Raw genomic sequence first — 16,315 nt, 5'->3', positions numbered from 1 at the left:
GATAGATAGATAGATAGATAGATAGATAGGAGATAGATAGATAGATAGATAGATAGATAGATAGGAGATAGATAGATAGATAGATAGATAGATAGATAGATACAGACAGCGGGGCCACGTTGTCCAGACACTTTGTAGGGCTGTCTGTAGGTTACTGTGGAGCGCTCGAGGCTGATTTGCTCATCCATAATACAATAGTTCTATTTCATGGCTTCCTTTGGTCTCTTCTCCCGTTACAGCTCCTGATCCTGGTTCTGGTCTGGATTGACAGACTCCCTGTAATGGACAGACTGCAGCCAATGACAGGTGAGTCTATCCATGAGGTCGGGACATGGAGGGTTTTTCATCTACCGGCACTTTTATTGTCTTACCTGAAAGAAATGCCATTGTCCTAGAATCAGAGTAACAAAAGCTCAGCATCCAAAATACCTGGGGCCTGAGACCCCAAATGGTGTAAAAAAAAGCGCTTTTGTGTGGGCAGGACCAGGTGGGGGGACTTCATATCCGAATATATCTTGACATTATCTGCTCCAGCTCCCCGGGGTTTCTGATGCACCACAATGACCAGCAGGCCTGTGCACAGGTTACTGAAGTATAAAACTTCCTGAATACCCCCCTAGTGTGTGCACTTGGGATTAGAGTGTGAGCTCCTGGGGCACTCTATGCTATATGTGTAATAGGTAATAACCTAATAACTGAGCTTTAGCAGAGATTTACCTAAAGTGCTGTAAAGGAAAGTGAAGGCCTTGTAATCTGCAGCAACCAATGATGTCACCGGGACCCAGAATAATGGGGGGCAACAGGAAGCTCAGCCTGTAATCACATTCATCTCCTACTGTCCCTATTAACTGACCTGAACCATTGCATCCGGCCGGAGGATTATCCTGGCAGGGACCTGACCCATTTACCTTGTCGGAAGCTCAAATGTTTTATTACCAGGATGTACTTTCCTAATGGTGATGGCTCGTTGCTCCAAACATAAAAATCCTGGTGCCGCTGACACCTCACACAGCGCTGCGTCCTATAACTTAAAGGACATCACTTCCGCTGCGTCTGCATTGTAAGTCAGTTACTCAGACCTTCCCCCTGAATGCAGCTCTTTGCATTGTTTACATGCCGACACCGCGCCGATCGCCATACTTGTCATTATCAGTGATCAGTCTCCTCCTAGTCTGTGCAGAACCCTCAAGGTCCGGTCTGCAAAGTACAGCGACTGAGCAAGTCTTCTACGAACCTATTGATCCCACATCTATAGGGATCTACTGTCACCAGAGTAGGTTTGATTTTTTCCACTTCACTTCGTTTCAGATTCTTTTCCAGGATCGATTTACAGACTGTTGTTAATGATACGTCATGGAAGATCTTGGAAATTTCCCTCCTACCTTTTTCAGGTCCCCCCCATCTTGGATCCCATATGTTGAGTGTGGGTGGGAGGTTTTCTTCCATTAATGTATGCACACGGATGTTGGCGTGATGATGTCAGAAGCTCTCCATGTGCTCGTCATTTAATGTGCTGCATATATTGAACACTCATCAGTAAGAAAATTGAGGCCTTCAGGGTAGTGCGTTCAATCATTGTGAACCAGGTGAAGACACGGGCGTTTTCTCGAGCACAACCCAGCAGCTCCTGTCACAGCGCCACAGCCCCGATGCATCTGTCAGCCCCTGAGGCTTCATTTTCAGCGAGTTATTTTTGGAAAGTTTGTGGTTTACGCCCATGATCCTGAGTGCAGCAAGGTACATTCACTGCGGCCTGGACCGCGCTGAGGCGCCTGCGTTTTAATTTCTGGTATTGATTGAGCTCCCCCACCCTATGGTATAATCCTTTAATAGGGCGCCGCGGACGCCACAGCAAATCGAATGTTGGCAGGTAACACTCCAGAGAGGCTTCTTCCCTCTCATTTACAGCACATTCCTGAAGCTTACAAATAAACTGTAAATTTGACAAACGGGTTAAAACTTGAAAATGCCGCCTTCCAGCAGAGTTAAAGGCAACGCAGAGAATGAGAAAACTCCTGCCAAAGCTTAGCAGAAATGAAATCTGTACGTCAAGTCCTGTTAAAGGGACGGTCAACTTCTAAAGCTTCATCATCATCATCATCCTCGCTTAATGAAAAGTTCTGCAACTTTGTCACAGACTTTGTGATAAGATCTCTGCTTGCCGTTAAGTGAATCGGGACGTTACATCCACAGTCTTACGTCATGTCTGGTTTTAACACTTCTCAGACCTGAAGTTTTGTGACAATGGGTCTAGTCTAAGCAATCTAGGCATCGGAACCAGTATAACCATCTTTGGCCTGTTCATTTTCTTCAATGTATCCAGGTTATCTTATCTGACGTATACATTATAACCAGGGGCATAGGTGACACTTTTAGAACTTCCCCTTGCAGGCCCCCTGCCCTTCTATAAGTTCTGATGTGATAATGGCAATTCACCATCATTGCACAATGGTCTAGCGTGGTGCAGAAGAGATCAGGAAGGTCTTCTGTCTCCAGCCGCAAATCACACGAAGACATTTCTGCCACTTCAGATGCTGGAAAGCTTTAACAGCAGGGCTTAGGGGCGCAGCGGTAACCTGGTCCTTCTAAATTGTCATGAACCTTCAACAGCCGATCTAGTACATTGGAAACTCATGACAACTGTACAGGGGGAGAGGTTAGTGGATGCACTGATCATGTCGTGTGGACACACGTGGCTGACCCCACGTTTAACCCCTGATCCTGCCATGTTTCCCTACTAAGCACTAAACTTCTAGGACACAGTGCAAAGCCATCACTCATGACTAGAGACAGGCATTAGGCATTCCTTGACCTGGGGGCTTATCTTGCAAGTTGTATTAGTTATGATGTCATCACTCATACACACGTGAGGCTTAACATCTATCCTATATATATCTTTATCATGTCATTCATGTCGCCGCCATACTGAACTTCTTGAAGTAACCTTAATATGGAAAGAATATGCAAATCTGTCTTCCATGATGTAATTAGGAAGACAGTGCCTCAGTCATGCAGCCCAATAGAGGGCGTTCCCTTTATCATCATGCCCGACCTTCCCAGAGGCCTTTGCTGCAATGCAATGATGTGGGATTTTACCAAGTACAGTCTCTCAGCCGATATCCCCTTAACCCTGTCTAGAAGCCTCTCACCTCTGCCAAGTCAGTCTTCTCTGCGCCGGGCTGAAGAGATCCAATCAGATCAAAACAGCTGTCCTCGGCTGAGAGACTGTACTTGGTAAAATCCCACATCATTGCATTGCAGCAAAGGCCTCTGGGAAGGTCGGCCATGATGTTAAAGGGAGCGCCCTTTATTGGGCTGTATGACTGAGGCACTGTCTTCCTATTTACATCGTGGAAGACAGATTTGCATATTCTTCCCATGCTCCTTTGCACAGTGGAGCGCAAAATGGCTTAATAAGACTCCACACACCTAAATAGTGGTCTCTCCCTAAGGAGTGACGATATCCCCTGAACATTAATATAACAGTCCTAGCTATGAGGACGTAATACTACATAGCAGCACATATAGCATGGCAAACATCACATGGCGTAACATGTATAATGAAATCACACAGCCGGCCATATACTTTATATTGCTGCCTCACTCATCTCTCACGTAGACATGCACGGTGGGCTCAGCTATGCCGTACATGTATTTGGGAGAAAGCCCAAGCCAGACACTTCTATCTCCTCCATACTCGTCTGGCAGCTGCTGATCTCCTGAGATTGTAGTTGAGTCGCCCCCATTCACATTAGATGGTTGGCCAGTCCAGTCGGCAGATTATAATTATGATCAGATTAAATCTGAATGGCCAGCATGAGTCAGTAAACTTCTACGTGTCGTAGGTAGCCATCCACATTAGACTAAAGTTGAGAAAAATTAACAATTTCAGTCATAGTGAATATTTGATCCATTTAGTCAGCGATGTGCTCGTCTCAAAAAACATCTTTTGTTACTTTCTTGAAAGAATGTGCCCCCCAAAAAATTGTGCCTGTTATTTGGGAATCCTTTATTCAGCAACCGTAGCTTCTCCGGCTTCTCTTATTTAATGTGTGTTGACCTTTATGATCATGGCCATGAGTCCCAATTCTTGCCCTTTCCCAGGTTCTGCTTGAAACAACAGGCCATAAAATTTGGAGCCTTGTTTTTTCTTCTGGCTGCAGCACCAATCTTGTGTCCTAAGGTCTGACCATAAGTTGAGAAAATGTCACCTATTTTTTGTGATGCGTGTCTTACTATAGAGCGATTATACACCCCTCTCCTGTTAGTGTCCTCTCCTCTGCTCCAAATACAGCTGTGCCCCCCTTCCCATTCCAGGAGATCCCACATAACAACTGCGCTTCATGACAAACACATACGACCCCGGTAAGATTGTGCCCAGATTTGTGAACCTCGCATTCCTTCCTGCTTTCCAACCAGGAATGTAATTGAATCTGTGCTTCTTAGAGAGGTGTTTTCAATCCCGTTATTGAAAGAGACCCTGCGGGGGCAGCCGCCAGGGTGAGGCAAGAGAAATAAAAAAAAATAAAAAAAACTGCCATTAGACCTCTCTAATCCCCCTGACAGAGCGCAGCCTATTGATGGCCGCACAAGGCCCTACTGCTCTCAGGCATTGGCCGGCATAGAACCTGCGCTCCGTGCGCCGCTCTTGTTTGTTAGGTGCTAATGTGAGAACTCGTTCACATACCTCGGAGGAGGCCGGCACCGATCCTGCCCATTGAGCGAGTGGAGACCTGCCCTGCTATACATGAATACGAGCGGGGACACTGCTCTGCTTGACGGGTTAAATGTATTTATATCTAATTAGGTGCGCCCACTGTGAGACAGCCGAGGCTTCTATTCAGGGACGAGCAGGCCAGCTCTATGTGCGGTGAGGAAGGGATTGAAAGGCTCCTATGAAGTGGAACTTATGTCAGTGCAGCGCAGGCCGGGACATAATAGGCATCTTGTTCGCTCGCTGTATTGCTGGCTCTCTCTTGTTTCGCTCACAGAGGCCGTGCATACTCGTATTGTGATTAAAATAAACGCAGGAGACTGACAATGACATAAAAAAAAACGGCCGGGAAAAGAAGGATTTGGGCGCAATTATTTCTGTAAGATTACGATGAATTTGTTACATAAAGTCCCTGCTTTACCCCTCGCTTTCTAGAACACACGCTCCAGTAAAGCCGCCGCCTTACCCCACAATACATCCCGCTGCTGTAATTACCATTGATTCATCACTCGATACTGTTACTATAAATAACCACATTGGTTAATTAGAAAATCCTATAGAATATTTCGGTAACATTGTTCAGAGATTTCCTCATCGAGGGTCGTTGTCCAAAAGTACTTAAAGAGGCAGCAACGGGGCTAATTCTTCTGTACGAGGGGCCACACGGTGGCTCAGTGGTTAGCACTGCAGCCTTGCAGCGCTGGAGTCCTGGTGTTCAAATCCCACCAAGGGCAAAAAACCATCTGCAAGGAGTTTGTATGTTCTCCCCGTGTTTGCATGGATTTCCATCCCATATTCCAAAGACATACTGATAGGGAAAAATGTACATTGTGAGCCCCTATGTGGGGCTCACAATCTACATTTAAAAAAAAAAAAAAAAAAAATTCTTCTGTACGAGGGGATATCTGTGAAAGGAAGTGTATACACTGGAAGACTGCGGTATACAGCACAAAGTGATAGCATTATAGTCATGTACATACAGCAAACTTGGATATCTGCGCTGTTATTTCATCTGCCCCCCTTAGAATTTTACAATGTACTTTTCTTATGGAGAATCAAAGTGCAAAGGGCGTTGTAGAGTTAGTGGCTGCTATACAGGCGCTCATCTCCAACACTAACAAGGGTCAGTTACTAATCTACCTATCACTATATCTTTGACGCACGGGGAGCACATGCAAACCCCATAAAGATGTTGCCATTGGTTGGATTTGAGCCTAGAAACCCAGTAAAGCAACAGTGCCAACAACTAAGCCACCCTGCTGCTATTGAGGTGCAGGTGTCACCGGTGTATTACCCATGGAATAAAGGCACACTAAGCCTGGTTACTGTTGCATCTGTTCTCATGAAAGATTGGTTAGAAGACATGTTAAGGAAGACACATGAAGCTGGAAAGAACAAATAACTGAAGGCCTGGGTCCACAGCCATCCGCAGTTAAAGAAATGGTCTACAAATCTGTGAAATTCTTGACAGTTTCTGCTCTCCCTAGGAGTGGAATTCCTGTGAAGATCACTTGAAGAACACAATGGGCACTCCGAGGAGAAAAAGACCCTAAGGGAAACAGCAAAAGGCTCTACAAACTTCAAAATCCTCCGTCCATGTCTCTGCGATTAGAAAAACACTGTATGAGGATTTTGTTCATGAGTGGACACCACGAAGGAAGTCACTGCTCTCCAAGGAAAAACATTGTTTACTCAAGACTACCTGGATTTTCCACAAGGCTTCTGGGCACATGGTCTATGGACAGATGAGGCAAAAGTGGACCTGCACACCAGAAACGCACAATGCGCTACGTACACTAACACCTCATGCCAGCTGTGAAGCACGGTGGATGGTTTGGGGCTGATTTGCTACCTCCGGGGCTAAATGCCTTCTGTTCATTGAAAGGATAAGGAATTGTAATCTAGCAAAACATTTTACAGCAGAATTTAATGGCTGTCACCCATGACCTCAATCTGAAGAGGATTTTGGGTGATGCAACAAGACAATGACTCACAACAAGTAAATACACAAAGGAAAGGCTGAAGAAGAAGAAGAGCTGCACTTACAGAAACTTGTCAGAGTGTTTGGAGCCGCTAAACCACTAACTGTGCCCAACAAATGAAACAACGGCCTGTGTGATATTAGTTTATTTACATTGTATTTATCTACGACTAGCAATACCCGCAACTTCGTCCGTGACCCCCGCCTTCCTTGTGTGACCCACCTACAACACGGCTCTGGCCCCTCCTCTATTGTCTTGCGGCTGCCGCTACCGCGGCCTCCCTCTTCTCCCTCTGCCGCGAAACCCTGCCTACCCCCTTCCCCCCCGGCGTCCCCTTCCATTTCCCCCGCCCTGCCTGTACCTGCGACCCGGTGCTCCTCACCCCCGCCACCCTGGTGTTCCCCTCCTCCCTCCCCTGCCTCGTACCACGATTGCGGCCTCCCCCTCCTCATGCCTCCCAGACGCGACCCTAGTGGCCCCCCCACTGCCCTGGCGCGACCCCGTTTCCCAAGATTCCATCACACAGGTCTCTTACTGCTGGGGTCAGGTGTCATCTAATATGTCTTGTATTCCCTGTAATTTACAAGATGTCTAATTGCTGTCAGTGAATAGGAACATCTTCAGGCTTAAAATCCATCCTGACCCCATCCTTCTCACAGCTGAGGGTTTGTATCTAGTGTAGACAATGCTCAGTATACAACTGGGACTCCAGACTAATGCATTATACCAACACTGATACATTGTAGCAAACTCTCAGCACAAAGAACAGATTGGTGCTGCCAATGTGTTTGGTTCATAGACATTAGACACACACTATTTACACCTGGCTTGACTATTTTTGTATGCAAAATGCAAAACACATTAGGCCCCTTCCCCAGAAGTGGTTATTACATGACCATAGAATCTGGGACCATCTCTTATATATATAAAAATCCATTTCTGTCTGTCTGTTCTTTATGTGCAACCAAACAACTGGACTGATCTTCACCAAATATGGCACACAGGTACATCAGGTGTCCGGGAAGGTTTTAGACCGGGTCTCAGCTCTCTAGGACATACCGTTCCTGAGATACAGTATTCCCAAAAAAATACTTGCATTAGCCAAGTCTTTCACTCATATTCCAACTGCGGTCACACGGTCACTTATCAGCCAATAGAGGCTTGCAGGTGCTTAGTCTCCACATACACACAGCTTTACTCCATGTTTCCATAACAAGCCATTTTTTTTCACTGCTGTAGGTCAGCTTTAAAGGGGCAGGGCGCTGTGAATGACACTGTTACACAAGGACACATACACACTGCTTTACTCCAGGTATCCATAACAACTGATCACAGGTTTTTCACTGATATCCAAACTGAGATACACAGGATCACATGACGCTTATGGACCAATGTAAACTTGCAGGTTCTTCAGTCTTGACATACACACAGATTTACACCAGCTTTTTTCTATAGCCACTCTCCTGCAGCAAAACACATGGCTGCTGCTCAAGTTAATGAAAACTCTCACCAGTGTTTTTTTCCAACACTCACACAAACGACATACAAAACAGACCAGTGCAAAACTGTCCGATCCTTATAGGGCCACTACGCAAACAAAAAATGAAATATACCTGTGCAAAGCCGGATCCTAGTTAATAAATATGACAACAAATATGCATAGAACAATAAAAAAAACAATAAGGGTAAGTACACACAGAGGAAAATGAAGAGCAATTCCTCTTCGGCTGCGGTATAGCCGTGACGGAGCGTCTATGCAAGTCTAAAGCCATGGCTAGATCAAGCAGCATGCTGAATTTTTCATTGATAACATAGAGAGGTAGATTTGGGGTGGAACACACGGCATATTCCTATATGTGAACATACCCTAATTGGTTTGCACCTTGTCAGCTTAGTCATTTGTGTGTCTTTCCCTGGTGGAGAGGAATCCACGAAACAGAGACTGCAATCCTGACGTTTCATCCAGTGCTTTCAGTTACACAATTACAGACATCTGATCGACCCCATTATAGTCAATGGCAGAGGTGTAACAAGAGGCCGCAGGACCCCAATACAACATCTGTAACAGATCCCAAAACAATAATGTATCAACTATAGGACTGGTCTCCTCATATTAGAAAGAGACCCCTAAGACTCTTGGATCCAGATCGCATCCTCTGTTCCCCCTTAGGTTGCGCCCCTGTCAGTCCCTTGGGCTCCATTGGTGTCCGATGGAGCAGATTGTTGGACACTCAGATCACAGATTTGAACCAAGTAGAAGTCTCCATGTACATGAGCATGACCATGCTCCGTGTGCTAGCCGTGTTTACCTATGGTATATAATATGGGTCTAGGGTATATATTGGTATGGTATATAATATGGGTCTGGGGCAAATTTGCTATTTGCTGTCTGTTTTGCAGGTCAGGCTCACTGAAAGCAATTATTTGGTCCATGACACGTGTATATCATCCATGCCATATTAGCACAGACCGCACACATGCACCTGTTTCGTGTGACATAGGCAGAGCTCTCACATAAGGCCAGGGCTACACGACGACTTTACCCATGACTTACTTGCTGCAACCAGTCATCACATGACCATGCCACCGCTCCTTCACTAATGCTAAGGGCTAGTTCACATGGGCACAGAGGGGGCGGATTATGGTGCGGAATCCACGTCATAATCCGACCCCTCATAATGGTGGTCTATGGGGACCACGAGCGGCATGTTGCCGCTAGTGGATAAAAGAAGCAAGCTGCCCTTTCTGCATGCAGAATCAATGAGCCGTGGTGTCCGCCTCGTGGCAGCAAACTCCGGGGTCAGCCCATTCGTTTGAGCCAACTCTGGAGGGGGAAGCTGCAACAGTAGTGGCCGGCGGATTTTGGCCCGAGAGTGACGTGGCTTCCCGCGTCACTCTTGGTGCCAAAATCCGCCCTTCTGCTCCCTGTGTGAAAGACGTCGCACTGTGACCCCGAAGGATTCCACAAAAATGTACTTTCTTTTGCAACCAGAAGTTGTGGTGGCAGCACACTCTACATTAGTGGACGAGTCTCTGGGCCACAGACCCCACCAAATTATTAATAAATACTAAAAAAAAAAAAATGATACACCCAAAAATGAACGGTAAATAAAAGGGAGAGAAATGGAAAATGTCCCCGGACTCTTCATGGCAGGTAGGGCAGCGTTAGGGTGCACGGTTGGAAGGTCGCAGCATTTCAGAGCTCTAGATGTGATGGGGGGTGTAGAGAGGAGACCATATCGCCCCTGTATCCTCCTGCCTTGTACACTATGGTGCCCATTACACATGATGGTTGGGAGTGATTGCTCTTAGGCTTGTGCTGAGTACTAGGCCATGATCCGGCTGTGATCGCAGTAGCAGACTGACATTCGCAGCTGGATTCTGTGTATCTGCACATTTCAGAGGGATCCCACCGTGGCTGTGTCAGTGCACACTGCTATACACGTGACGCTGATGTGACAGGACCGGTCAGACTGGTTCTGGTCTCTTGTTACACCCATTGTCATTACAGAGAGAACAACAGGCAAGAACCTCGGAGCGGCAGATGTGCTCAGTGTCAGTGCTGTGTACACACATGTAGAGGTACGTATACTATTATATCATAGATGTCTCCCACTTAGGGGTCAGATCATTACATGTAGTCAGTAATATGTAGAGGCTCAGGTTTCTACTCTTTTTTTCCCTCATACTTTACACTGCAGCTCTGTTCAGTCTGGATTAGGTAATGCATCATACATCAGTATGTCCCCATACTTTATACTGGGGTACAGCAATGATTAGTGACTGCAATGTAACCGCATTGTCTGTAATAACCTAAATCCTCCTCCGGCCTCTTCAGAGGCTCTGACTGCTCCTCCATACTTTATACCGCAGCTATGATCAGTAACTCCAGCTTAGCTGCATTGTCTATTGGAGTCTGAATCCCACTTGGGGCCGCTGCTCCCTACAAACCCTAGTGAGAGAGATGGAGCCTGAAGAGTCCGCCATTAACCTTACAGTGGCCTCACTAATTCTAGTGACATTGTACATAGTAAGTGTCATTCAGCCTCAGTGGAACAGCGCCCCCCAGTGCTCACACAACTAATCCATTAACTCCTGCATTAGAAGAGTCAGTGGATTGTCCTTATACATTGGCGTCTTACTTGATTCTGTGGATTCAGCTTTTTCTCCGGGATTTAGGGGATTTGATGCAAATGTATTTTTTTATTTTGCTTACTTATATAGCGCCATCATATTCCACAGCTCTCTGGTGACATTGTGTTCACTGTCCCATATAGGTCTCTGAAATCTGTAACGGTATGTCTGTATGAGGAAACCAGAATACCCCACTCAAGCACGGGGACAACACGCAATCTCCATGCAGATGTTGCACATGGCTGCATTTCAACCTAGGACTCAAGCACTGCAAGGCAATGGTACTAACCACTGAGCCATCAACCGTGCTAACCACTGAGCCACCAACAGTGCTAACCATTGAGCACCAATAGTACTAACCACTGAGCCACTAATGGTTCTAACCACTGAGCCACCAACGGTTCTAACCATGAAACCGCCAACGGTGCTAACCACTGAGCTACCAACAGTGCTAACCACTGAGCCACAAAAAGAGTTAACCACTGAGCCACCAACAGTGCTAACCACTGAGCCGCCAACAGTTCTAAGCATTGAGCCACCAACGGTGCTAACCACTAAGCCACCAACGATACTAACCACTGAGCCACCAATAGTACTAACCACCATGTAAACATTAAAGGGGAGTATGATTCATTCTGCACATTATCAGAAGTCTGTAGATTGACACAGTATTGATAATGGCTGCACTGCCAAGTCATCACAAGCAGGTATAACATGTGAAGCGTCAGCCCTACTGTGATATTGCGACACATAGTCACAACAATGTAAGTTTACGATGATTTGCTCATTGACATGACCCTTGTGGGGACCTTATGGTGGGGGCACTGGGTGGTCGGGGGCTTCACCTGGTATGTGTTGGGTCTTTTATTACCACATTTCCCCCTTGGGCATTTTGCCCTGGTTCCAGAAAACCCCTTTAACCCCTTCCTGAACCAGCCATTTCTTATTTCTTTTGTCGTTGTTTCTCACTCCCCTCCTTCCCCTAGTCCTGACTTGTTTATTTTTCTATTATGAGGGCTTTTTTTTGCAGGATAAATTCTACTTTATAATTCTTATTATTCTGTACAATGTAAAGGGGAAGCCAGAAAACTTTGCGTCAAACTGCAAAGAAACTGCTTTTGTGCATTATTCTTTTAGGTTGTGCTTGTATAGTGTTATGTTATATATATATATATATATACATATATATTTATATATACTAGCATATGCCCGCGACTTCGTCTGCGTGTTGGTGCTGAGGCACTTATGTTTAGCCAATTGCTGTTGTGGATGATCCGCCTGCTCCCGCATCTCGGCTCTGCTACATAGCAGCATATGCGCAGCATACTCAGTTGTATGTACATCTCTGCATATGGAGAGCCTACTCACCTGTGCTACAGCGCTGCCTAAGCTCTGCTACATCTGACCATTTGGATTATAGGGGTTTTCTTATGTCAGTGTCTGAGCAGCTTCTGTGTTACAAAGGGCTGAATGGATGTTGATGAAATGTGCCACAGTTCGATCAGCCTGCTCCTGCGTCTTGGCTCTGCTACATTGCTGCATATGCATAGGATACCCAGCTGTATGTACATGTTTGCATATGGAGAGCCTACAGAGGTGTGCTACAGTGCTGCGTAAGCTCTGCTACATCGGGCAATTATGATTACAAGGGTTTGGTTATGTGACTGTGTGAGAAGCTTCTGTGTTACAAAGGGCTGAACAGATGTTGCTGAAATGTGCCAAAGTTCTCCCCCATCAGAAGCAGAACAACACATTCCCCGTTGTACTCACTGAAACTCTACACCCGATATACTCGTCTTGCCCACACACAGCCTGCATGTTCTGTAGTCTCCTGATCTTCTATGAGACTCCATTTTCTTCAGCTTTCACACTTGTCCATCTTCATCCTATATAGCCCCGCCCACAAAATAGCATGTAGCTCCACCCATTGCCTAGCATGATCCTATCTGAGAATGGCTCAAGGACCTGTGATGACGTCATCACAGGTCCTTTAGTGTTGTGTGAACCTAAATTCCTTCACTGCGGTCATGTAGTGACGTCATTTACCGGGATAAAAAGTAGCCTATGTTTTAATCGGGGTTCCGATCTATGTATGTGGCGAATTTCATGCAAATCCGTTCAAGCGTTTTTGCATGATTGAGGAACAAACATCCAAACACACAAACTTTCTCCTTAGTAGGATAAGATAGGATAGTAGGATGCCCGGTATATTTAGGTGCGGAGATTCAGAAATTTTATTACCGCAATGCTATCTTAGGATTGTCTGACTTTTTTGCTGGGGGCTAAATAATGGTTAAGCCATTTAGATTTTTTTCGCTCACCGCACAGTATAAATATTCTTATATGCTCCTGTTTTATACAGTTCCGTCGCAGCGATACCCAATGTTTATATTTGATCTTATTTTGTAGTATAATATACTGCAGTATATTGAGAAATCCATTCATTCCTATTACTGGCCTTTACTGGGGCATCATAAAGACAAGCCCGGAGCCTTCCATAAGGAAATGGATAGCATCCCCCAGATCTGGCATCAGAGGACAGGCACCCAGTAAAACATGGTGGTCCCTCGGTGCCGCCGGTGATCACATTTGACAGAGGCACCAGAAGGGTTAATGCCAGAGACCAGACAGGACATTGGGTACGGACTGTAATGCTGCAGAGACCTAACAGCAAGTCCCGACATCCGCCATACTATTACGGTAATGCTTGCAAAGGATTAACAGTCCATGATGGGGGTTGTATCGTGTGCGTAGGCCATAAATGTCCCAGATGGGAAAACTCCTTTAAGATGAGCAATGCTGCCGTCACTGTGGACGCCATGATGTATAGTCTGTGTGGTGTGCACATGGCGATGACGAATCCTTGGGAATATTCCCATGATATTCATGTGAGGGCATCCTAAACCCTTAATCTGACGATGTCGCAAATCTTCGTTCACCCGTTTGCATTTTTGCAACTCAATTTGATGCTCACAAGTCGGCTCCTGCCCCCAAGCCTATCAAGGGGGATGACGCTCAGGCGTAACTGCTGCATTAAGAGGTGCGGGCGATACAGTGATGTCATCAGGAAACCATCGCTCATTACCGGCACAAGGAATTCATTTCCCCATAAAATCCACAAATCCTCGAGTCATTGTCTTATTAGATGTTTCTTAATGAGCCACTTGACAACCAGTATGGCCGCCATCACAACTCCCCAAGGGGTAGTCGACGACTTTCCTACACTCCTGGGTGAACAGTCTCTCTATTGACAATCAGTGGTGACATCAGTTGTATTTGAGTCTACAGATATATTTGGGGGACCTCTGTAGGCTCGGTGTTACCTCCGTCCTCTCCATCATTATTTATAGGTGATCTTAGAGAGAGGGGTCACCATTGTCTGCGCCACTTATAATAACTTTGCCGCCACAGTCCAGACTGTACGACTAAGAAGGCTGACGGTGGCTGAGACTCCTCGAGTTACCAGCAGGTGGAGTCGTGTCAATGGTGAGCTCAGGATGTGGCGTGGGAGGCGGCTGGCATACCTTGTGAGAAGATGGATGTAGAGACGTGAGATATTTATACAAGGATCACTCTGCATGTCGGAAAGGCCGCAATAGCTGATAAATGATCCGCACTCCTGGAGCCGGACATTCACTCCTATATATAGTCCAGGGGACGAGTGTGCTTAGCTTCTGCAAGAGAGTGGAAGGAGCATCGTCTGCCAGCTGCACAGAGTATTTCAGGAGAGGAGTGTGCTGATCTTGTGTGGGGAAACCAGAGAGGGGCATTTAGGTCCTGAGCAGCACAGAGTATTTCAGGGAATGATCTAATTTTATGCAATGACACAAACTGAGGGTTACAGGGCCAGCGGTACAGAGCAGAGGCTTAACGTGAAGCTCCTGGGCCTAATATAAGATCTGTAATGAGGCCCCCACCTACCTTGTGCCATTTGGAATAGTGGTATATTTCATGTGGCAGACAGACCCCTCAGGACACCCCCTATAGCTAAAGAGGGGAGTGCGGAGGTCACAGACTGAGGACAGCTAAAGACAAGCCTTTACAGTCCAAAAAAATATAGTCCTGGCCTGCGCTCTGTCCGGAAATCCAGTGTCAGTATCATATTTATGCCGGGTTTGCGTCTACGCCGGGCGTTTTGGCCGCTAATTTCAGTTAAGAATAATTCCAAGGACCCTACAGACCCTATAGGCAATGGAGTCCCTCGGCTTCGTTCATGTCTGCTCTTTTTGTGGTCTGTTTTTCCGTTTTCCTGGTCCCAACCCACCAGAAGAACAGAAACCTGGCGCAGATGTGAACCTGGCCTTATGTATGATGCTGAGGCTCCACCGCCCCGTGGGAACGTCACTGTCAGGATTCCAGTATAGGACGGTAGACCCCGGCTGAGATATCTGTGTTACTGGGCCTTCAGGTCTGGGTAATATATATGATATGCAGATGGAAGTTTACAGACTGTAAAGGTCGTAGGCAGCCGGTCTAAGCATTACATAGTGAACACGCACAATAGTGCAGGATCTCAGTCAGGACGGGTAACATGGAGGAGGAGGAGAGACCTTCATCTCTGCAGGGAGAATCTTACAAGGTTTGCAGAACTAGAAAATTATGCAATAAATCCAAAAAGATACAAACAACATCCTTCACGTGAGAACAGCCCATAACACGGGACCTGTGCCAAGATGAACCGTGTGAACCAACGCAACCCTCACTGGGGTACATTGTAACGTCACTGACATTCCTGCGCTGTGAACAGAGCCGGCCCCTACCTGAACTGACAGGTTTTTACGTCATTGCTTTTGTTGGACTATGAGCTGCTACAGTATAGAAAAGTATCAGAGGATGGGGAAATATTCACAGGTTATTTGGCTCAAAAGATATGGGAAAAAAAAAGAAGTTCATCTATGAGGGAACAATGGGAGCGGAGGAAAATAGGGCAAGTGCCTACAATGGCGGAGAGTCTTCATAGATAGGCAGTGGCCTCCAGGTCACATCATAACTTGTGGATGATTGCAAATGAATTGGGGAAAAAATGAACCCTGGTCACTTATACTGCTGCACGACAGGGACCTAAGGGTATGTTCACACGGCGGAAACCTTTACCGCACAGTACATCGGCATCCCGTCGCATCCTGCTCCTGATCCGGCCTAATAGGGAGTGAGTCTCGAGTCGCGGACGCCATGGCTGACACAGCTGTGGAATCCACGGCAAAATAGGGCATGTCGCTTCTTTTTCCCACGAGCTAGCAGAAAAAAAAGCGAGCAGCTCCCATTGAAGTGAATTAGAGGCTTTTTTGCAGGCAGATTTTGAGGCGGATTCCGGGGCAAAATCCTCCTACAAAAAACTCTGTCTATAGGGGATGTGTCTGAAATAGGACCCTTTAAAGGGATTTTATCATTAGAATCCTGTTTTACACTAAACCCTATTCTTCCCCTACCTTTACATGTCTTCTCTGCGCCGCCGTTCCTTAGATGTCCCGTTTTTCATTCATAT

The sequence above is a fragment of the Leptodactylus fuscus genome, chromosome 8, assembly GCF_031893055.1.
Source record: "Leptodactylus fuscus isolate aLepFus1 chromosome 8, aLepFus1.hap2, whole genome shotgun sequence".
NCBI classification, from domain to species: Eukaryota; Metazoa; Chordata; class Amphibia; order Anura; family Leptodactylidae; genus Leptodactylus; species Leptodactylus fuscus.
Note: the sequence above shows the minus strand (reverse complement) of the source record.